The sequence below is a fragment of the Odontesthes bonariensis genome, chromosome 15 (assembly GCF_027942865.1).
Source record: "Odontesthes bonariensis isolate fOdoBon6 chromosome 15, fOdoBon6.hap1, whole genome shotgun sequence".
Lineage (NCBI taxonomy): Eukaryota > Metazoa > Chordata > Actinopteri > Atheriniformes > Atherinopsidae > Odontesthes > Odontesthes bonariensis.
In genome coordinates this window covers 18,009,160-18,034,274 of record NC_134520.1, presented here as the reverse complement: position 1 = coordinate 18,034,274, position 25,115 = coordinate 18,009,160, and the positions used below count along the sequence as shown (strand labels likewise).

General features: G+C 40.2%; 1 protein-coding gene across 3 annotated transcripts in view; it reads left to right on the top strand.

Annotated features, from left to right (window-relative positions):
- The window catches only part of agbl4 (AGBL carboxypeptidase 4), a 305,045-nt gene that overhangs the window by 245,726 nt on the left and 34,204 nt on the right, over nucleotides 1-25,115 (top strand). The gene's annotated exons all lie outside the window — the stretch shown is intronic.

Genomic DNA, 25,115 nt, shown 5'->3' with positions numbered 1-25,115 from the left:
GAGTTTAACTGAGTTTGGGTTAAAGAATTTAAAAACAAAGACAACAAGGGCATGTAAGTGCCCGCATGTCACCTGTCTTTTTATTAGCTGACAATTGGTGAAGATTTTTGCTTCACATATGAAGCACACTCAAAAGGCAACGTGTCTCAGTTTCTCTATTCTATATTTATTAGCTGTGGTTAACCTTTCAGCAGTAGTGGTGAGCTTTCCCCGGCCTGAAAACTTAGACACGCTCTTCACTTTAGAAGGATGCTTCCTAACATGTCAGGGAACTCCACGACACTCACACTGCTGGGAAGCCTGAATTATTTAAGTCAAAGGCAATGATAATTTGATGTAGTAGATCTGTTTCGACAGGGATCATTTATTCAAATACTATCATTTAAAAAAGTAACTTTAATTTAAAAGTAACCATAATTTTTTTGGTTGGGGTAAGCCCCTTGTCCTTTTTGCAGCTACATTTTTTAATCCCAAATTCTGTATAAAGGGATTTACTTCCCTTTTTTGACCTAGTTGAGGTCCTGGTAGTGAAAAGAAGGGTGAGGGAAACAGAGACAGACAGATGGGAGGGGTTAATTGAAGCTGACATGTGTCCAGTGTTTGTGTGTCCCCAGATGACATGCAGCTCTCACCCATATGCTTGTGTTGCCTCACTCCCTCTGTTGGTCACCACTGTCTGAACTCCAGTTTTCACACCATGAAAGGAAGATATCCAAATGATTATGAATTTCTGTCCGCTTTGCTGAAGTGTTACGGCCTCGTCTTTACCACTTTGCAGCGTGTGCGCATGATTGTACATGCCCGTGGAGTGTGTTTATTTTGTGTAATTATTTGGTTTTATTTCGCCCTCTAACCCTGTATGATCCAAGCTTTGAAGCTTTAGACAAGGACCATCTGCTCCAAATTAAAGCCAAAACTGCACTGAGATTTCCTGTCCAATCCACTTTTGAAGAAAACTGTGTCTCTCCTAAAATTCGATTTATTCTGTTGTTTTTTGCACCATATTAATCAGCTGTAAATGAGCAATGATGGGTACATTTATAGCAGTATACTGTGTCTTATTATCAGAACCTCCTTTCAATAGACGTAAAGTTTTGTGTACGTTGTCTCCGTCTTTTTGTCGGTCTGCCACTGTCCCTGCAGGCTTGCCATAGACTGGCAGAGTGTTGATCTAAGTGTCAGTGGGTCTCCTTTTGCAGCACTCCTCTTCTCCACCAGCTGACAGACAAGGTCAAGGACTCATCCTGCCTGTCTTTCGCAGCTCCTGACAGGCTTCCCTTTGAGAGACAAACCCCACACAACCCTGCATTCCATGGCACGCACCAGCACCAATTAATATTGCATCACCATTTTCCAGTCTGCTCCCGCAGGACCCACTTCTCAGAGACTGATTGGGCCACCTCTGTTCCCTCTTGACCTCATGCAGCCCCCTTGAATAATGGGGGAAAATAGATTACACGACATGCCGCACTCGTTTATCATTGTTGTTTGTGACATATATTCTTGTCCATTTTATATTCGGCAAAATTTAACTCCTTACGTTTCATGGCATGACTCTGACCGGTCTAAGAAGAGCCAAACCAATATTATTTTGTGTTTATTTCAGATGTATATGATGAATGTCTTTTATCCAGCAATGCTAGTGCTGTAGCTCCAGGCATGGCTGTGGAAATGTCTGTATATATTATAGCGACATAACTCCGCTGCTCTTCTATAATAAAGTAAAAGATTATGGCCAAGTGTTTAAAAAAGACATAAATGACAACGTGCCTTTTGACTTTCTTCTCTTTCATTAATATGGTAGATCTCCCATTGTCGATCCCCTAATCCCACAGGTCGAGACCGCCTAGTGGCCTGGCAAACTTCCGTCGTGTTTTGAAGTTTGCAGCGTTTCTCTCTTGCATGTGTTTTGAAGTTTGCAGCGCGTTTTTTTCTTGCATGTGTTTTGGGGTTTGCAGCGCGTGCGCTCCGGTCGTTTTTGTGATTGCCGCATTTTTCTCTTGCAGCGTTTTACTGTTGGATTTGTTTCGCCGTTCTCAGCGCGTTTGCACGTGTCGGCCACCGTAGATTGTAGCCTTCTCAACACAACAATAAATGTGTATGGCTGTACATTTGCAGGGCTCACACTGATATTTGTTTTTTATGACAGTGGTGTTACATCTTACATCTATAGGGGGAGCCATGGATCTCTCTAGTGTTTCTTTAAACGGCTATTTTGAGTGTTGTTTGCCAGTGCTTCATTAATGTGTTTTACATACCGGTTTACATACACTTACGCCGAAGGACCAATCACTGTACTCCTGCAACAAGAAAGAGGGTGAACTCCCTCTGACAGTTAAAGGAACGATGGAAAGGTTCCTGTTGTGAAAAACAGCCTCTTTGTTTAGACTATAGATTCTGCTGCTTTCGACCGACACCCAGGAGTGTCCTAAAGTTTTCTATTCCATCGTTAAGGAAGAGACTTTCCCTGGGAAACCCCTTCTCTGGGTTTTTTTCTGAGGAGGAAAATGTGTTGAGGGGTCTCAAGGTTGACTTAATAACTTGGAGCAAATGTGAATTATATGAATATGAAAAAAGCAGCAACATATCAGGGGCAAACACTGTAAAATTTCTGACTCATCAAACAAAGGAGGAATAATCTGTATTCCAGTTGCTTTGGTCTCTTAGGTCCATATTAACATTCAGAACAATTGAAGCTGTTGCCAAATTATTATGTTACTTTGTAAATTAGCGTTTCCTGCACCTACAGTGGCCGAAAGGACCAACCGGACTGGCTGTTCCTCTTAATGAGCATTCCAGTTTACAAGAACCGTGATTTTCAGTCAGTCAAGAGACACACGCAATGCTGTAGACTTCTATTTAAGCTTAGTTACTATTATTTCGATTATATATGCATATGTATTCAATGTTTGAAATCTCAACAGGGACAATAAAGGTTTGTCTGGTAAATTCTTGCTAAAATTGTTTGAAGTGTTTGAAATGTAAGTAAAGTATAACCCACGATCCATCTCTTCCTGGCATGTGATGCTTATGACAGGCCCAACAGAGGGAGATTACTTTATAGATTTCTTCACCGTGTTGCTGCGTTCTATCATTCTGATCCTGGAGCTAACGATACGGCCTTGTAGCTCCATTCTTCAAACTCTGAACTAGTTGCAGTGAAAGACATAGCACCTCCCTGTGACCTTAGCGGATGACTTATCCTCCCACCTTGGGGACTGAGTTATGTGCTTGTGGCTCTGAGAATAGCTACAGGGCTGTCCATCTGGGTCTGCAGCGGCGAGGACGTATTTGTCTGAATCACATCTCCTGGTTCACCCATTTGCCTCGTCCTCTCATACATACACATTCATACAGTCAGCTGACACACAGGCACCCATGCTTCTCTGTATAGCTTGATAGAGCAGCGTAGGGGCCATGCGTCACACCTTTGCCGCTAAAGCACTCACCTGGCCTCTCCTCAGCACTGATTTAACTTGCCCTGAAGGGGTGAAACAAATGCACGCACACCTATACTGATTGTTCTCTGGATCACTTGTTCTTGGTAAGTTTCTTGAAGCACGTGAGCCTTAAGGGTGTGAAGAAGAGGGAAAGAACAGAGGGATGTCAGTCAGCAGATATGGCTACTTTTTATATCCCATCACACAAGAAGGGTGGAGGGAGTGTAATTTCCAGCTTAGCAGCTGTCTGGCCGTGTGTTTCTGATTTATTCAGAAAGCTGACTTCTTCACAGTCTGTGGATGCATTATGCACATGTGTGCATATGTATATGTGTGTGTGTTCAACAGATCGCTAATCTTTCTGAAGTCCTGTTTGTTCTCCAGGTTTGCCCCCACTACAAACATTTTCCTGATCAAAGCTGTTGAAAAGGCCTGCCACTTCAAACAAAGTATACACACACTCACACACACACACACACACACACGCACATATGCGAATGCGCACACTGACACTCACACGCGTGCATGCATTCCAACACAACTCTACATGTCGTCATGGCAACCATGTTAATCCATCGCGCAGTCGTGGTATCGGGCGAGCCAATCAGGAGTGGAGGGAATGACACGCAAACAGGAGCCATGAGCTGAATTAATACCTCAGTTCTTGTTTACCTTCAAATGCAAAAGTTTATTTGCGTTATTCAAATTATGCATGTCTGTGTTCCCTGAATGTTTCCCTGATTTTGACTATAATTCAGAGGCCACATTGTCCAGCTTCACATTTTTTTTTCTGTAAGCGTTCACAAGAAAGGGCCAGAAAGGTTTTCCCCGACATTCAGTAATTTGTTTAATTTCTAGAGATAAGCACAGGTGTTATCGAGTTATTTGATGTTTCTTTTTGTTGGGAGTAGTGCTAACAGCAGGAAGTAAAACTGCTTTCAAGTCCTATCAAATTCATTTACAGGGAGATCGGGGGAAACAAGTAATTCTAAGACATTTTATTTTAGCTTAGACCTTAAAGCAAAAGTCAAAACACTTTGATTTAGATTACAATATTTTTTTTTCCTTTATCATGGGCTAGAATTTCAAAATTCCCCATTACAGGGTTAAAATGTGGCAAAACTCTGCAGTGAAAGAAATTGTTGTTTCTGTATTTCACATGTTTTCCTGATTCTGTCGGAAAATTGTATTTACAATTTGAACTCTTGAGCACCTAGGAAGCATTCACTATCCGTTTACAGTTAGAAGAAAGCAGAAGAATTGAAGATCTGTAATTATCTTATCTGTAATTGTAGTCTTGCAGGAGTAATCAATACCTAATGGAATGACTGTCAACACGCAAATGTATTATGGTGACAATAAATAACATTTGCCCACGTTTTCCTGGATGATAAGAACTGGCCCAGATTGGAGCAGACTCAGTCCCACATGAATATTGCATTTCAGCAAAGTCTCACAGCAGTTTGTGTTGTGTAATTGAGAGGAAAGTGATCTGCTGATCTGTGTCCATGACATAATAATTACATATAAATCAGGACTAAAATCTACATAAAAGCATGTCATGAAACTGTCAAAAGAAAAAAAAAGTCCTCATGATTTTTAACTGATAAAAACATTCATGTTTAAAGGTGGAGGGCAGAATGGAGTTCCAGACATATGGCTTTGAACCAGGAGACTTAAGTTTTCCCACAACTTCACTTTAAGGTGCTCTTTTGTTTCAACTTAAAGGGGTACGACATTGGGGAGGCATGCAGAATCTGGATGACATTGCTCAATACTACTGTCACTGTGAGTAACTGAAACCTGGCAATTTTCAGCTATTCTTCACAGACGTGGTGCATGAATATGTGTGCATGCGTGTGCGTGTTTGTGCGTGCGTGCGCGTGTCACTCGTGCTGCCATAATGTCCCAGCCTGAAAATGTCCCACACAAGGCAAATAAGAAAAAATGAGAAATGCCATTAACAGGGTTCGTACGGTCATGAAAAACCTGGAAAAGTCATGGAATTTTAAAATGGTCATTTCCAGGCCTGAAAAGGTGCTTGAAAAAAATAAAATCGCAAAAGTTTTGGAAAAGTCATGGAAATTTGTAACATTCATATTTTCAGGTCGTTCATTTATGCTGAGTTTGAAATAATGTATATGCTTTAAAAAGAAATACTCGCAAATTATAAGCAGGCATACGCTGAATACTACTGAAAAGTTCGTTGGCCATATAGCAACCATAGACGGCCAGCAATCGGATAAACCAATGAAGTGAATCAATCCTGTGAAAGAATGAAAACAAGTGAATGAAACCTGCACTCACCCATTATGAAGTTAACTCTGCCAGCCCTTCCATAACCTGCTCAGCCAACTCCTTGACGTCGGGTATGGTTGCTAACGTTACGGCGGCTAGCATTAGCAACGAGGCTGCTAGGCTTGCTAAATCGGTAAGCATTGGGCTACTGAAGAAAGCTAGTCTTTTTAGCTACGTTATATTATCATCTTTCTTCTCGGCTATAACCTTTGTTTACGGCCACTGGCCCTAACCTGACGCCCTAGCTGTCAAATCACCGGAAGTTTTCACCGGAAGTACTGGCGCACACACAAAAGCTCTCTCCAGACATAGCATTCTTTCATTCCGCCCAGATGAAATTTAATGCCACTCTTCGAAAATCGGCGAAATTTAGGACATTTTAAGACCTTAAAAAACGTATTTTTTATTTAAGACTTTTTAATACTTTTTAAGGATCCGCGGAGATCCTGTAATGGCGGTATGGACAGATCCACTTGAGGGATGGGGGCAGGGGGCGCAATCGTAACACGCACCTGCTTCTGAACTTGAATCTATAAATGGTTATTCTTTTAATCAAACTATTGTCTCTCATTCATTTGTGTCATTTGAGATAATACTGTATGCTTTGGAATTCTCATTGTTAGTTTTAATACAACATTTGATCACTTTTTGATGTATACACCGAGTTTTCACCAAATGTTTGGTCATGGAAATTTTGTTTAAAGTCATGGAAAAGTCTTGGAAAAGTCATGGAAATCTTTTGGTCAAAATGTGTATGAACCCTGCATTAAAAGCAACTCCCTTCAGGTCATATTTTACTACAGCATATTAGGACGCTTGCATCAGTATAAGAGTAGTGCTTACCCAATAATCGAAATGTAAGTTGTATCGTTGTTATTGCAAATTACATTTCAGAACGTGTCTTGCATTTTTTAAAAGACATAAATTGTTTTTCTCATTAATAACATCAGATAAAGCCTTTTTGAAAAAGATCCGTTTATATCTAGGGCTAGTTAGTTGTTTTTTTTGGCAGCTGAAGGAGTTACAGACACAGGGGATGCACTTAAATGTTTTATTTGGTGGAAAGTGGCTTTTAATGCAGCCTAAGATGCACAGTAATTATGATGCCGACTCTGTATCGCAGAGATATGTGAGCCAGAGTCGTCAGACTACTGTCAGGATAGTAAATCCCAAAAGACGGTTTTAAAAATGGTAGAGTTTAAGAAAATTCTTTCCAAATATTGGCTACGTTCAAGAGCTTTAGAGAGGAGTCTGTGTTAAAAACAGAACTGAGAAATCCCCATTACGAGAACTGATATTCAGCTGAAAGCTTTGGAAATCGCTAGAGAGCCGAACGCACCCACAGCCAAGTTCAAAGTCTGTGTAAACGATTGATGCACCGAAATGGACTGTGCATCAGTTGCAGGACTTCTTGCCTTGTGCTTCGTCTCAGACTTCAGAGAGAAGCTACTGATTCAGATAGAAAACTGATTCTCTTTGAGGTGGTAAAATGGAATTAGAAACACCCGCAGGTGATAGTTGCTCATGTTTGCTGCATTTATTTAAGTAACCCAGTTAGAAACTGAGATTATTATACATTAAGCAGCATTTATATTGATATCGTTTCATGAACTTTACATTTGACTATCAAATGTAGCTCTTTTTACTCTTCAAATTTCATTTTTTACCCAGACACAGGTGTTTTAGATGAGTGGTGTTTCAGGACCTATGTGGTTCGACAGCATGCATTGTGTTTGTGAGTGCTGAGCAGACGCAATGAGGAAACTTCTCTCCTCCTCAACTGTTTTGGTACAAGCTAGCTCTCCGGATCAGCCTTCACGACTAGTTTCTGGAACAATATACTCACTCATGAGGACAGCACACTGTTTGAACCAGTTCAGCTGACTGAATGTCACACAGTTCTGTTTTATGTGAGAGGAGTCTAGCCAACTAAGGCGAACAGGGGCCTGCTCTTAAAATAGGACACACAGCTGTCAAGGATAAAAGTGTCAGAAACTGCATTAGCAGAGACAAAATACTGCTGATTGGAGCAAGAAGAGGCAACAAAATCCTGTGAATTTTTTATTTATGTCTATGTACTACACATGTTATGGGGACATAAATCTTTTTATACAGGCAGGTCCCACCTGCCTTGCGTGGACAAAAGCCTGAATCCCTATGATGTAAATTGTTGAATTTTAATCTGAAGAATTGGCGCGGGGCTCATATAAACCAAAACTGACATGATGAACCAGCGACGGTCCTCCTGCTGTGTGTCCTCACGTGGGCAGCGTTTGGGCATACAAGACAGCACGTGAACACACTGTATAGATGAATTCCAACTGCTGGCCAGAATGTTCAGTCTGCGCCTGTACAAGATCACATAAATCTATCGTGCAGAAGGATGTGGTAGTCCATACGTTCATGATGCAATAAAGAAACCCAGAGGATCACAAGGATTAAAAAACAAAACAAACTATATAAACATGGCAGTTGCTGTTTTTTTGTTAAATCCAGAGATTTACACTGAAACGTGTTGTACTTGTTTGACAATAGCTGCTTAAAAGGTGTCGATAGAGAACTGTGTTTTACTGAATGGTGGAGTTGCCCTGAAATGGTTTCTGATTTCATTTCTGTTCAGGATTTTTAGGTAAAAATCAAAAATCACAGTTCCGAGACACAGTGAGGCTGAGTACATATGGCGAGGAAAAGCCAACCCCACCCATAATGCTCGAGTGTTGTGAATAGGCAACAAAAATACATTAGCCTCGGGCTAGCAAATCACTGTTCTGCTCTCATCTAATTTAATTGCAGGGGAATAATGAGAGACAAAAGTGATGAGCAGGTCGGGATTTTGCCTTCGACGGTAAAATAAAAGTGACTTGTAGTGCTCTGCTGAACTTGATGCACATCAAAAGGAAGTGGGTACACTTTGTGATGACTGAAAAATAATTGGACACACCGGCATTCTTTAAACCAGCATATATCCTGAACTACACTACTGCAAGTTGAGCAGGTATTACATTTGAGACCTGGACTTCTGTGATGACTGACACGGATGTAAATTACAGTACGTACAATACTGAGATGAGTAAATAACACACTTTTCCCCTGACATGTCAGACTCAGAACATAGATTTATTTACCCCGCACTCTTACTATAATGATAGGGTAAAGTTAAGTTTAGTATACAGTCAGATTAAGTAAATGATCAATAATGCACACTCTCAAAAATGCCCTTTTAATCTTCTCTAAAAGCACCTTACATGTGTGTCTCATTCATTCATTCACGCAAACACTCGGACAGCGCTTCTTATCCTTCATATGCAAGTAAATGATAAATAAGTTAAAAAAAAGTTACATACACATATTTGGTTGTCTATTTGTAAAACAAAATAATGCCTCTTTCCACAATAACTGTCACCATGTTAACCTCCCTGTTAATTTTTAACCATGTGGCTGTCTGTAAAAGCATCAACATCAGCTAAGAAGACAGCTTCACATTAACGGGACCATAACCATTAATAACCATGTAAGTATGACTGATAATCATGACTTTATTAAGATGTTTTTTGGCGTTTTAAAAGACTGATTCAGTAACAAAATAAATAAATGCCAGACACTTAATCCATTTATTGCTCTCACATTTAGAAATGGTTTCATGTGTGAAATGAGGAGGCATCTAAAGTAGAATGTGGTTGGACTCTTGCTAATGAAGAGACGGCACATATTATCACGTTATATTTGTTGTTTTAATACTGTTTTGGTGTGTCCCAGCGGCCTGTTGATTTCAGTCGAGCACTAAGTGGCTGTTAATGGCATAAACATGTCTGTGTTTTTAAAATAGCAGACTGCCCATTAGACTGGTATTAACAAGCTAATGGCCTGTTACTAAACTGCTGAATGACATTGTCGCTGCCGCCCAGCCGAGCCGAAGCCATAGCAGTGCACACATGAACGTACTCAAATTCACACACCGTATTTAGTTCCCCATGCACAAATAAATATAATAGGTTTGCCTGCCGTAACGGTATGTCATAGACTTATGAGCAAAGCTGCAGAGTGACAAAGATTTCTTACTTTGTGTTGTTGTAGTGATATGAGAAGAAAAAAGAGATGAGAGACACATAGAATCCAACAGAAAGTGAAATACATAGCTAGGAGGTGTGAAGGTAGTTATTAAAGCTGAGGTCCACTATGGTTGTTTACTTCAGCCTGGCTGCATTGTTGTGCCTCAGAAATTATTGATAGGTAGGAAGAGACGGTAATAAAGAACTACACATCAGTCCCGTATCTCCCTGTCTGCTCTGCTTTTCAGATTGGCTTCAGTTAGTTTCTCTGTGAAAAACAGCCTTATGAATGATATTCAAGAACCAGCTAGGTCACATTTAATTTTATCTAGTACAGAGGGATGTGTTAATGTATCGTGTCAACATATATATATTTATATATATATACATATATTTTTCTTTTTAACAGTAAGTTGCATTTTCCAATTACACAGTCATGTACAATCTGTGACACACATGCACACAAACACACTCTAACACTGTGGGGCAGCCATAGGGCAGCACAGCAGGGGGTACATCCCTGGGAAATCATTTTTCCCTTTCCTTTCTTCCTATTTGTAACTTGTCCTTTCAAGCAAGACGGCCCTTAAAGTTCAGTGGCGCATTCTTCAAAAAAGGCTATTACTGGCTGCCTCTGATTCTGTATCATGCCGCGCACAGACCAGCCATCCCTCCTTTTTATGTGCCTCTCCTCCTGTCATCATTTTCTGAAGCCAAGAGAGGAGAAGTTGGAGTTTCAGAAAGGCCTGTGACCAATGCCATGAAACCCAGAGCAATCCCCGCCTCTGACTTTGCACCAGACGTCCGTATCATATCGCTAAAAGGACCTATTGCTTTGGATACTTGACAGAGCTCCCACTTTGTCTCTTTCTTAGTGGATCTCTGTCTCACCCTCTGTGCCGACTGTCTATCACACTTATTCGCAACACTTACAGGGCTTTCATAAAACAGTTTGTGACTTTAAGAGATACAGGCGACTTCTAAACGTTATGAAGGAAATCATTATGTTTTTGCTGGGTATGGCGTCAAAGGATAAAAGTTCCCATTTAGACAATAGAAAGTGGTCATAAGGAAGGAGTTTTCATAAAGAGCCAGGGCTCTGAAATATCAGTGGCTTTAAACCGCATTAATTTTTGGTGCACTAGGAATTGCCATGGAACATATATATACATGTATATGTATATATATATAAGTATAAAAGATGGAGGAACCAGATTGGAGATGTCAAGCCAAAGAGAAAATGCCTTTAACTGCAATACAATTGATGGCCATCAGGGGCTGGCTCCAAGATATCTCTGGCTTCAATATAATCCCTGTTCAAAAAGATCATGATGGCGTCACATGTAGAGATGGAAATTGAGAACTGGTTCCACTTGAGAACCAGTACCAAATTTTTCAACGCATCAAAATTGTACGTTTGTGAGCCTATCAATTCCGCTCACTGATCATTCAATGTCATACACACAAGGTTCTCGGGTCTGCATTGAACGTGAGACTCACAAATCACACTTTTACCTCATTGTTGCGCCGCAACTTTCTGTATCTTACTAGTGAAAAGTAAATTCAAAACATAGGATGATGCAGTCTAAAAAAAAAAAAAAGGAAACTCACATCTACATTTTTCCTAACATGGCGATCTTACACCCAACAGAGTGAGATGTTTGCCCTGCAGCAGAAACATCACTACACTGCAGCTCAGTGAAAGGTAGCTGTGCCTGTGAGAGGCTGTGGACTTCCTCTGTGGGACATCACAGTATGTGGAAATATAGCATAAATCACTGCAGAGACATTTGCTTGAGTTCTTTTGTCTGACACGCTTTTGAAACGACACAGCAGTTATACTATATGTATTTCATCAGAGCTGAATAGCATCCGGGAAATACTCTGGATATGTAGTCTTAACGGGCCCCTTTTCAGTAACAATTTCAGACCTGATTCACCATGAGAGCAGCTTTATTGAGCATTTGGCTGTATTGATGAACTGCATATGTGAGCACAAGAAATGGAAGATAAGCAAGTATATAAAGAGCTGGAACAAAACATAATGCAAGAGCCATGATGGCGCTCTATGTACACGCATCACAAGTGCTCCTGTTTACCAACTGAACAGATCATCAGCAAAAGTAATATGCTGCATCGTCATTATATTAGAATTACCTCGGTGAACACATCTTTACTTGACTAAGAAAGCCTTGATGAAACCAGTGTTATCTCATTTCCTTTATTTTTTCTCATGATGACCGAGGACAAGCTAACCTTACCCTCTGACAGCTCCCGTCGCTTTGGCCGCACACGCAGGAAACGCGATGGGCGATGAAAGGGTAAACGACTGTCATTGTTGTGTCACAAAATGAGTTGTGGGAGGCTTATTGCATCCTCTCAAAAATAAGATATTGAAAAAAGAAGTGGGAATACAATTACTTGGAGTTGTCAAGTTGCTCGTTGATGTTTAGTATTTTATTCACAACATCTGTATGGAGTTGATGAAGACACTAAACCCAAAGTTTATTCTGTTTGAGATATATGAGTATATATTCAGATAGTAGTTGTGTTGATGCTGAAAGCTTCCTGGTAGAAATTGGATCAAGAATTGATTAGGGCTTCTGTAGAGGGTTGGATTGATAAGAAGCATTGTGATTTTTAATGAGACCTGAAAGATATGGCATTTTGTACAATAAGCATTCAAATGTTGTGTTAATATAGTGGTATACAAATATAGTCACTTCTGGTTTAAAAAGAATACCAAACGCCAAATTGAGGCTTTAAAATTGCAGTTTATGAACCACTGGCCGATGTCTCAGTGTCAACATCTACCGCATGCAAACTCTAGACTCAGCACAGTGCCATAATCATTTACACTTGTATTTGAGGCTCCATACAGTTCTCTAAGAGAAAGGTGATGCCACAGAGCAACATACAACACTGGAATAGCAGCACAACAAGTGATATACGGGATGTAGAAAGTGATAACAGTAATTTTTTTAGCACTTTTCTAACAGCAATCTCCCTCCACATGTCCTGCTATCTGGAATCGGTTTTCCTGTCCTGATGAAACACTTTTAGAGACAGACGCGTGCGGTGAAGCACCAGGCACCAGCAGTTAGTGGCGCCGCTTTTACCGGAGGGCGACATCGTCAACCACAAATAATACTTACATGTGCTATGGATTGATAAGGCACTGTCCATGGTGCTGAAGTGGCAAAACAAGCTACAGGTCCACTTTTTTTCTCAAAATCCTGCCATTTTGGTTATATAGTTTAAATCCGAAATATTGTCTATAGTGCCACTGCTATATTTTACTGAATAACAGTGTCACCTTCTTTATGATGGTTGCAAGATGTAATATGTGGTTGTGGAAGATTAAAAAGATCACAGGGACCAACAGCTGCTTTTAGTGTTCTTAAAACTGCAATATAAATATGAAATTTATGTATGTTTTAATTGTCATTCAGTTGCACTTTTGCTGTTGAACAATCTTACTGTAGGAGGATTCAGACCAAGCCAGCTTTGCAATGACATATTCTAGGCAAAAAACTGTTTCTACTAAAGATGAATGCTGCAGTCTGGGTGTGGAGCAGGTAGTATAGGAAATGAACCTTTGCTGATCACACTGCACTCAGCAGCTATCGTTACACAATGTAAGATACAGTTTGTGCTGTCAAAACTGTAGTTATGTAGTTAGGTGAAATAGCTACATGAAATAAATATCTTTTTGTAAAATAAGTATTATTTTACAAAAAGATACCACCGCATTATAGCATTTCAGTTAGATAGAAAGGATATTATGATGATGATATCAAGAAAAGTTCTAATGCTTGATAATAATCTTGCCTTCTCTTTAAAAAAAAAAAGTTAACTCTTACTGCCTGTTGTCATATCCTTTGTTATTGATGTACCTCACAATTATTGTATATTTAGGCCAATTAAGTACACCTTTAAACAAATATAGTAACACATGTCATATGAATATTGTAGATATTATTGAATAAATAGTGTATGAATGAATATATTTTACCTCAGTGATTGTGTCTGTGCCACGTTAATTACTACTTTAGATAAAGTAAAAAGCTGCGAAGGTGGTCAGACCAGTAGTTTAACGTAGTTTGTGCTGCAGTTATGTAGAAGTGCACTCATTGTGGGTCAGTATAGTCACTATAGTATACTGACTATACTGTACATTAGACTATACAATACTATAGTGTGTCATCACCGTTGGGTGTTCTTATTTATGCAAACAAACACCTATCTGCACATGCATTTCAAAGGTGAAGCTAGAAACTTGAAGAGGGGGCAGTGAAACACTTAAGCTTCACATAAATCCTTCAATGTGGCAGAAATTTTTATGGCAAGTGTAATATTACAGTCATGGTGCATTCCATTCAAATGACCCAAACAAGACCACAATTCCCACTGGTAACAGTCTGCTCTGTGGTCAATGATGGCCAAATGGCCGTATTTCACCACAGCCTCCCCGTTAACATAATTAGAAAGCCCTTCAACTCAGGCTCGAATACCGCTGCCAGACTAGCACCTTGTTTTCCCTCCTTCCCGTCCCTCTGATGCTCGTCTCCCCCTGTCTGTGTGTCTCACTCTGTCACTCCCATCGTCTGTGACCTCCACTGTCATCACGGCTGTCCTTGAGGAGCAGAAATCTCTCCATTTCACAGGCACCAGCCATAAGGGGGCTTGATTGCGGCAAATTGATCCATAATCACACAGTGCTCAGAGCTTTTTATCCTGTCGCCTCTTCATCTCCACTTAAGAGGCCTGCTGTTGGCATATTTACATGCTGTCTTCTCAAGGGTTTCCTCTGCTCCCACCCCTCTATCTGTCTCTTTTTTCCTCCCTTTATCTCCCACCCTCTACCCATCACCCCTTTTATGACTCTGCCAACCAATTTTCTTTTCTCTTACTCTCTCAGTCCCTCCTTTCTGTCTGGATGGGAGGCCAGGGTCTCAACATGACCATTGTAATCCCCTCCTTAGGTCTGCAATGCATCTCTCTCTTACACACACTCAAACTCAAAGCATTTCTGTTGTTGATTGAGGTCTTCAGCTATACATACAATCTAGATGGTCATGATGGTTGAGGAAACGAGCAGGTACAGAGAGATACTTCCCGTAACCTGAGAGGTACCATCTTTTTCAGGATGTTTCTCTGTCCTCTTTTACCTTTGCCTCTCTTGCATCTGCCTATTTCTTCTGTCTATCTAACCAATTCTAAATCAATCTATTACTACAACCCCTTCGGAAATATAGAATCACCACTTTTGGGGGATGCTCATTCACTTGTTTCATTTTGTTTGAAAAAAATCAGATTTGACACAAAAATATGCATTTTAACAGCAGAACATACCTGAAAAAAACAATAGATGTAATTTTAGGCTTTTCCCCCCAAGATCAAGTAGAGACTACCGTAAATGTATTTAATCACCATGTAATTTGCATTTCTAAAACAAATACCTGTACAAGTCTGCTGTTAACAGAGATTGCCTTCAGAGCTTAACAAGCTGTTACATCTGGCTGATTGACAGGAAACATGGCCCCAACAAGAGAGCTGTCAGGGGAAACAATGAAAAGGATTCCAAAACTTCTTATAGAAGGTGCTTTAACTTGGAGTGTGATCAAAGATGCCAGTGTCTAACATTTGGGGCAAATACAAATAAAATGGAGAGCTTGAAAAAGGGAAATGCACAGGGAGCCAAGGAAGAAATCAAAGTGTCAGGATAGAAAAGTCATAGCAATACGGATTGAAATAATGATTAAAAAAAAAAAAAAAAATACAGATAAAAGAAATCAAAAACAAACAGAAGTGAGTGTTCGTAGCCAAACTGCAAGAAATTGGCTGAAAGAAATGGGATTAGCATCCCAAAAAAGCTCAGTGTAAATCATCATTAACAGCAACAAAAACAAGGTTACAGTGGGGCTTAAGAGAAGCAGTCATGGACTGTTGATGACTGGGTAAAAGGGATTTTCATTGATGAATTTCCACTGAAATAGTGATTGTTATATTTCATCATCACAATGCAGTGATGATGTATTTCATCATCACAAATGATGCCAAACTTTTGTTTGGTGCAGGTCCAAAAAAAAAATATAAAGACGACTGCCTGAAGAGGACAATCACATTCCCACAACCACCGATGATATGAGGTTAATGTCAGGTGAAGGACCAGGGCAGATGGCAGTCGTTTACCTCCACAGCAAGTTGGCATTCGAATTTTGGACGCTTCTCCCATTCCATCAATTAAAAATAGGTTTTGTGATGATGAAGTTATTTCAGGATGAAAATGTGTAAAGAAAGAGAGTGTTCAAACTGTTCCTCAGGAAAGAAATACGAATATGATAAACAAGAAAAACATATAGAATAATATAGTAAATATGAAAAGAAAATCAAGGCAAGTTTATTTGTATAGCACAATTCAACAACAAGGCGATTCAAAGTGCTTTACAACATGCATTAATGACAACAATTAATAACGTGCATTAATACAGTAGAAATAAAAAGCATGATTTAAATTGTAAACAAAAAAGAAAGAAATAAGAACAATAGATAAAATCAGATAAAATCAGTAGTTAAAATGTGATTAAGTTTTGAAACTCAAGCTTCAGATTTGGAGCTTTATTCAAATGCAGCTGAAAATAGGTGTGTCTTCAACCTGGACTTAAATACACTGAGTGTTTCAGCTGATCTGAGGCTTTCTGGGAGTTTGTTCCAGACATGTGGAGCATAGAAGCTGAATGCAGCTTCTCCATGTCTGGTTCTGACTCTGGGAACTGATAAAAGACCGGATCCAGATGACCTGAGGGGTCTGGAAGGTTCATACTGGGTCAAGAGTTCACTGATGTATTTTGGTCCAAGACCATTCAGAGCTTTACAGGCCAGCAGAACTTTAAAGTCTATCCTATGATGGACAATCAACTCAATGACATGGCCGGCAAATAGCCAGGATCTCAATCCAGTTGAAAATGTATGGTGGAAATTGGAAAAAGTGGCAGGACTTGTCAATTACTGTACAAGTAAGTTGGAATCTGATGGATGAACAATATTGTTTTTCATTAGTCCATCAATCCAAGAATTTAAGCTGTCTTAAAATAAAAAGAGCTCAGTGAATTGATTGCTTTCAAACAGCAGCTACACCGTCTTGTGCAAATAGATTTTCAGCTTTTTCAATATGAAAGAACTTCTAATTCACACATCTGTAGCAAACATTTTCAGTGAAATAATCCACATTTCACTGAAAAGAAGCAGGGACGTAACCCGGTGGCTTTTGGTGCATTGTTTTTTTTGTCCTAAAAATCACCCCGTAAACGGAAAAGCATCTTAGTTGTCCAAACAAGAAAAGTCTTCTAATCCATGCCTCAGTTTTGTTCGGGGGGAGTTACCCTGACATCCTGCTTTTAGTTCATGTCAAACAGTCTGTGCTGTAGGTGATGCCATAATACACATATCATATGCACTTATTCTGGGGGGGGGGCTCTTTTACTCTTCTTGCAAATTTCCTGCCACAGAGCACAGGGTCTCGAACCTCAGGTTAAGAACCACTTCAGGTAAACATGTTACAGATGAATGTAACTGCAGAAGAGACGACATCAACGAAAACCCGGGAGGCGAAGGAGCTCAATAAGGTTTTATGTGTTGTTTTCTTTGTTGTGTCTTCACCTCAGTTTCGCCATATTTTTTTTATCACATCAATCAATCTGTATTTCTTTTTTTTTGTTTACACCTGCCTCAGTAAATATCCTCTCCAGCGCACAGAAGTGTTCATTCTTTTTTAGGTTGAGAAAAATGAAGAAAAAGAACCTAAAAAAAACAAAAACTCCAAGGCTTCTTTTAATAGTTTTTAATGTTGTATTAGCAGTTTTTTTTCTCTCTCGCTGGAGCTCTCCGTCCCACCGCTCTGAGGGTTTAGCTGCGTAACGTGTGGTGTGTTGGCTGACAGGGGATGCTTTATGAACCTGTGAGGAGGCCTTGGCAGCATCTTTGCCTCCCCTCAATAAGAAGAGTTGAATAAATCTGAGACACACCACTGGCTCTCCACACACACACACACACACACCTGCTCACTCACAAAAAAAAAAAGTTGGGGACGGAAACAGAGCCATAAAACTCTTATCACTTTAGAGCCCTCTGCACCTCAGCACATACCTCCATTCCTCTGTGTCTTTCTTTTTTCTTCTGTCCTCTCTCTCTGTGTGTGGTTGTCCTTGAGGTGGCAGAGAGGTGGTGTCAGCCGGTGGAGCGAGGCGGGGGTGTGAAGCTTTGATGCTTGTTGGGGCTCACTCAGCTGGTCAGTGCACAGCGCTCCTCTCATCCCAAGGCTCTGTGTAAATTCAACGTCAGTGACAATTTACAGCTTGCGCCCATCCTCAGTATGACGCACTGAGCAGAGCGCCGAGCATGTCCTATTGCCATTTCACTAAAGTGAGGCTAATTTATAACAGTGTAAAATCCACAGAGCAGAAATATAGGGAGACCTTGGTTTCAGACTTGTGGTGTAAAACTGTGGCTAGTATGATGTTTTTTATTGTGTTACTTTGTTTAAGGAACAAGGCTGCAGTATATACTGGAGCATAAAGATCTTAGATATCCCATATTTCATCTGCTTCAATGTTAAACCAAGATGCTGTTCAGCATGCGGTAAAATGTATCAAACTTTTGCAGTTTAGTGCCTTTCAAGTTATACAGTTTGGACACAAGTGAAATTAAAAGAGCAAGCATACTCTCCCTCTATCTTTCTTGAATCAAATTGACTTTTAACGTGGGTAATTGGATTTAAATATATGCCTGTCTTCAAGAAGTTTTGACAGGGATTCCTTTGTACCAGCTGAAGAGGAATGATGAAGAAGATCTCAGTTAATTACATCATGTCACAAGTTATGAGACGGAGCCCAAAGTTCCTGAGACTGCTGTCACAGAAAGAGCTGACCAGCACAATCAAGACTGACCTTCAGAAGCCATTAGATTTATGTTGTTCTTTTTCCACCAGCATTTTTTTTCTCTCTAGTAATTTACATATTTATCAGAGCTGATCATGACTTGACATCCTTTAATTTTTTATTTCCTCCCAGCGAAAGAATGAGCAGCAATGTGCCGTGCAGTATGTGACTTTGGCAGGTGTGAAATTTTGCTGAGGGAGCACTTTGATTTGGAAGTGTGGGCATAAATTTTGCCTTCACTCACTCATTGTCACATACCTACCCACCCTTCCACCCCCCATCTTACCGTAGCATACACTTTCTACTACATGCACACTCTAACTCATTCCTTTTCCTTTTCTCCCTCCTCTCTTTTTGATTTTCATAAATATAGTTTAGTGTCTTTCGTTTTTGTGATGGTACTATGATGATGTGATGTTAGCAAGATGCATATTTGAGAGTCATAGCCTTTTAGAAGTGGAATAGTTACTCACAGAAGCACAGGGCTGAATAACTGAATATGCAAAACTGCTTGGATGTCTAACATAAGTAAACTGCAGATGGAGGAACATCAGAGGAAAATATCAGAAGGAACTTGACATAAAGTAATGTGAGAAAACACCCTCTTTCTGTTCTAAGATTGTACTCATCAGTATGTAATTAGAATAATCATATGGTCAGTACCAGTTCTTAAAACAAGGAAAAAACAACCTAAGATAAATAAATCTAACATATCTCATAGTGTCATTAAAAACCCAAGTCAAAAACTAAGCACACCCTCGCTACTTCCATAAGAATTAGGATACAGTAAGTAGCAGCAAGGTTCTGCGAAAGAAATGTACTTGAATAATGGTTCATCAGTGCGTCCACCTCTGAATGCTCCAGACTAGCAGTTTTGACAGTTTGGTGGTCTAAACCATTCAGGTGTGTGTTAATACACTGTCTCGGAGGACACACATCAGCAATGATCTCAGAGAAGCAGTCGTTGTCCATTAATCGGAGAGGGGCTATAAGGTCATTTCTAAACAATTTGGAGTCCATCAAGATTATTCATGTGGAAAACATTGGGGCGGTCGGTGGCATAGTGGGTTAAGCAGCCGCCCCATATACAGAGGCTACAGTCCTCGCTGCAGCGGGCCCCGGTTCAACTCCCGCTCCGAGCGGCCCTTTGCTGCATGTCTTCCCCATCTCTCTGCCCCCTACTTCCTGTCTTTCTCCAACTGTCCTATCATTAAAGGCATAAAAAGCCCAAAAAAAGTAAATAAAAAAACATGTGAGACAGTCATCAATCTTCCCGGGAGTGAACATCCCAGCAGGTTCACCTCAAGATCCGACTGTGCAATGCTCAGAGAAATTCTGAAAAAAAAAAAAAACAGCTACATCTCAGACTCTACAGGCCTCAGTTAGTATGTTAAAGTTCATGATTGGAAAGTTCGCCAGACTCGTCTCTCTCGCTAAAAGACTTCTGAAACAATGTCCTTTTGGACAGATGAGAACAAAGTTTGGTCATAACGCAGAGCACAAACTTTGGGAAAAAAGTTAACGCGGCATATTAGCACAAACATTTCAAACCAACCATCAAACACGGGTGAAGGGGGATGATCTGGGCTTGTTTTGCAGCCACAGGACACGGACACCTCACAGTCCTTGAGTTAGTAACAAACTACTCTGTATAACAAAGTACTCTGAAGTCAAATGGGAGGTCATTTGTCCAAAAGTCAGTGTTATGCATGTTGTTGAAAAGGGTAAAACACATTCATAAGTGGCATCAATATTTTTTCACTGAACAAGGCTGTTTTTAACTGAAGCAGGTAAAGTGAGCACAGCTCTTTCTCTTGACACTGAACAATGTTTTGTTGACGTTAACTTGTCACTGACATGTCACCCAGTGTGGCTCTGTGCTCGAGTCACAAACCCTGCAATAATGTCTGCGCCAGTCGGACATAAGCATCGTATATTCAGTTATTACAACTGCATCAGGACTTTTAAAGATGTGTAGTAAGAAACGCGTAGAACCATCAGCAACACTCTCACAACAGATAGCGCGACAAAAACTGTCAGAAATTTGTGTCGTTTAACCTGTCAGCTGAATCTGAAGGATTTTATGGATGACTTTGCACAGCAGAAAGCTGTAGCAGCACCTGTAATTTTAAGTAAGGCAAGGCAAGTTTATTTGTATAGCACGATTCAACAACAAGGTGATTCAAAGTTTTGAAACTCAAGCTTCAGATTTGGAGCTTTATTCAAATGCAGCTGAAAATACAGTAGGTGTGTCTTCAACATGGACTTAATGAGTGTTTCAGCTGATCTGAGGCTTTCTGGGAGTTTGTTCCAGACAGGGTCTGGAAGGTTCATGGATCAGGAGGTCACTTTTGTATTTTGGTCCTAGACCATTCAGAGCTTTATAGACCAGCATCAAAACTTTAAAGTCTATCCTCTGATGGACAGGCAGCCAGTGTAAAGACCTCAGAGCTGGACTGATGGGGTCCACTTTTTTTGGTCTCAGTGAGGACTCGAGCAGCAGAGTTCTGAATGAGCTGCAGTTGTCTAACTGACTTTTTAGATAGACCTGTAAAGATGCTGTTACAGTAATCAAGCCTACTGAAGATGAATGCATGGACTAGTTTTCTCAGGTCCTGCTGAGACATCAGATCTTTTAACCTTGATATATTCTTAAGGTGATAGTAGGCTGACTTTGTTATTGCCTTAATGTGTTTTTCCAAATTTAGGTCTGAGTCCATCACTACACCCAGATTTCTGGCCTGGTTGGTAGTTTCTAGGTGTATAGATTGAAGTTCTGTGGTGACCTGTAATTGTTTCTCTTTGGCTCCAAAGACAATTACCTCAGTTTTGTTTTTGTTTAGCTGGAGAAAGTTGTGGCACATCCAGTCATTAATCTCTTCAATGCATTTACCAAGAGCCTGTACAGGGCTTTGGTCTCCTGGTGACATTGTAATATATATCTGCGTGTCATCTGCATAGCTATGGTAGTTTATTTTGTTGTTTTTTATAATCTGTGCCAGTGGGAGCATGTAGATGTTAAACAGAAGAGGTCCCAGGATGGAACCTTGGGGAACTCCACATGTGATTCTTGTCTGCTCAGATGTAAAGTTACCTATGGACACAAAGTACTTCCTGTTCTCTAAGTATGTTTTGAACCAGTTTAGTACATTTCCGGAAAGACCCGCCCAGTTCTCCAGTCGTTCGAGTAATATATTGTGGTCAACTGTATCAAATGCAGCACTGAGATCCAGTAAAACTAAGACTGACATTTTTCCACCGTCTGTATTCAGACATATGTTATTAAACACTGTGGTCAGAGCAGTCTCTGGTGCTGTCTAAAATCTGACTGGAAGGTATCATAGCAGTTATTTTGTGTTTAAAAAGTATCTAAGCTGTTGAAAAAACGCTTTTTCAATGATCTTACTTAAAAATGGGAGATTTGAGATGGGCCTGTAGTTGTTCATTTGTGTCTTGTCAACATTGTCCTAGTAGATCCTTCGTTTCGGCTTTGGCTCATACAGTGCGTTCACCGACTCTGTCTTAACCTGTGTCATCCACTTTTTGCTGAACCTTGTTTAATCTGTACTACAGAGAGACTCTCCCTCTTTCAGGTACTCTTTTACCCAATCATGTTACTGACCTGTTGTGAATCAACTTAATCACTTAGAACATGCTACACCAATTTCTTTTTCAGTACCACTTGCTTCACCAGCATTTTGTTGACACTGTCCCAACTTTTTTTTTTAAATTAAAATTGTTGACGAGCTTTTATTGATCATAAGATAGTAAAATGTCTCACTTATGAACAAGATATTTAGATTTTACACAGTGGTGTACGTGCTCTGTAATGGACTGGTGACCCGTGCAAGATGTACTTCCTCTTCTTGGCCAATTGCAGCTGGGATAGGCTCCGGCTCCCGCATGACCCCGAATTGTATTAAGCGGGTATAGACAATTGATGGATGGATGGATGGATGGATGGATGGATGGATGGATGGATGTATATTGTTAAGGTTTGTTTTTTGTTTTTTTATAAATGTCATATGTTCATACTACAATATTTATTCTACGTGTGAGAGCAGCACTGATGCTGCAGGAACTCTTGTCTAGTTTCTGTGAGTTTTCTAAGGAGGGAGGTGCTGCAGCTCCATGCAGAGAAACACTGACACAACAAGGGAGAAGAGATAAAAATAGCGTATCAAGTGCCAGTATTCTTGGTTATGACCTTGAATTCTTGTTGATTTTTTTTTTCTCATAGAGCGTACACTATTGGTGTAATGTATCGTTTATTTATCAATTAACAGATTGGATCAATTAACAAAATGTTCTTTTATTTGATTTGTTTTGTTGTTGTTGTTTTATTGCTAGATCTTGATTACTGGTTAATCTTTAAAGACACTGACATTGACATTGGGCAAAAAAGCCACAGACTAAAGCTGGTTTCAGTGTTGATCATCGGAGTTATTTTTGTTTGTTTATTTAAATTTTATCTTAATATTAAATATGTCTGAATGGAGGACATTTATCTTATTAAAAAAAAATGTTGGCATATTATAGAAATGACAGGGCTGTGGTGTTCCTTTGAAAGTTTTTATTGCTGAAGGACTGCTGCTCTCTGCTCCTTTTCTTTCTTCTTTCCCTTAAGAAAACAGACAAAAAGAGCTTTTCCAGGAAGAAGAGTTAAAGCGTTTGTGCTTCAGACAGCTATCCTTCAGTCTAATCCTTTGACTTGTCTTCCCCTTTTACCTCTTGTCTTTCGTGCCCTTTCTTCTGTCAGTCTTTCTAAAGCTCCGTGGCTGCTAATCTCTACTGCCCCCATGGGGTCAGGAGAAGCTGCTGCATCACTGTGCTCTTGAGACTCAAACAAAATTTGACCCTCACCTTCATGTTCAATGCCACCCACAACGAATGCAAAATATTATTATTTTCTTTGCATATATATGTTAGCTGGGTTATTGTTTCCTGTAAGTCTCCTGTTGATGTTATGGTGCCTATGGAACAGTGGGACTTAATTTTGTGCTACAGCGCTTGGCTGCACACAGCCAGATACAGAGGAACGCTGAGATACAGACACATCAACACAACAGCTACTCTGGGAGCATTTGTGAGAGCCCTGAGGAGACATATTCACACAGACTCACAGAACGATGTGGGATAAACAGTACATCCATTGTAAGCTCCAGGAGCCTGCTAGAAGAGATTGTTTTGATGAAGCAGCAAGGGCACACTAGCACTGAGACTAAATGTAGCATAGCCACGATGGTTGAATTCCCTGACAGTCGGGACCTTGGCTGCTGCCTCTGCTTTGGCTCACAACTTTCTGGGTTCTTGGTTTTACTGTAGGGAAAATGTGTGTCTGCCTACGCGTTTTCTCTCTCGCTGTTAAAGCTTTACACTGTACAATGCGTGTGCATCCGAGTGTATGTCACGGCTACGTTCTTGTTCCACGAGCCTCTGTGGTGGCCTGGGGTTGAGGCCAAAGTAGAATTTCTAAGTGATGGAATTTCACAGCCACCGAGCACCCAGCGGCCGGCCAAACCGCAAGCACTCACATTTACAACAAACGGCCTGCCCCTCTCCACGGAGACTCCTGAATGGCAAACCCATTTGTCTCTGTGAAGGGCAGAGGGAGGAAAAAGCAAAATAAAATCAGGCAGACTACTTTAATGGAACAAAGCTTTTTTGTGTGTGTGTGTATGTTTTTGTCTTAACAGCTCCTAACTACTCAGAAAGACACACATGCACAGAAGCACACACACACACACACACACACACACACACACGCACACACACACACACACACACACACACACACACACACACACACACACACACTGCTATGAGGTTAAATCGGAAATTAAGGAGAAGGAAAGGTGCATAGCCTGTTGCTAATTAGCATTTTCTCTGCTCAGCAGAAGAGGGTGGAAGAATCGATAAGATATTAAGTTTGTGTATAGCAATGAGGCACACAATCACTTTCATCCATTAGCAACAGCAGATTAGAAGAGAAACACTGGCCAAGGCAACAGCAAAACTCTGACCTCTGTGGATTTAAACTGGGCTGGGAATGCAGAATGGGTGCCGTTTGTTTAGCCTCTCTGTGGTGCTACATTTGAAGAGCAGAGATTATCCTCAAAGCATCAACAGAAACTTCAGAGGGTGATGTTGCCACTTAGAGTTGCAAGTTATCATAACCTTTTGATCCTGACTTCAGAGATAGACCATCTCTGGGATTTAAGCTTAAACATTTATCAACAATAACATTTTGGTGAAAAGATTTGGGTGCACTCATGAGAAAGGAATATTTTTGAATAGTTATGAGGGGATATTAGAAATATATATATATATATCTCAGTTTCAACATAGAAAGGTTCATTAACTTTTATTTTAAAAAAGAATTTGTCCAA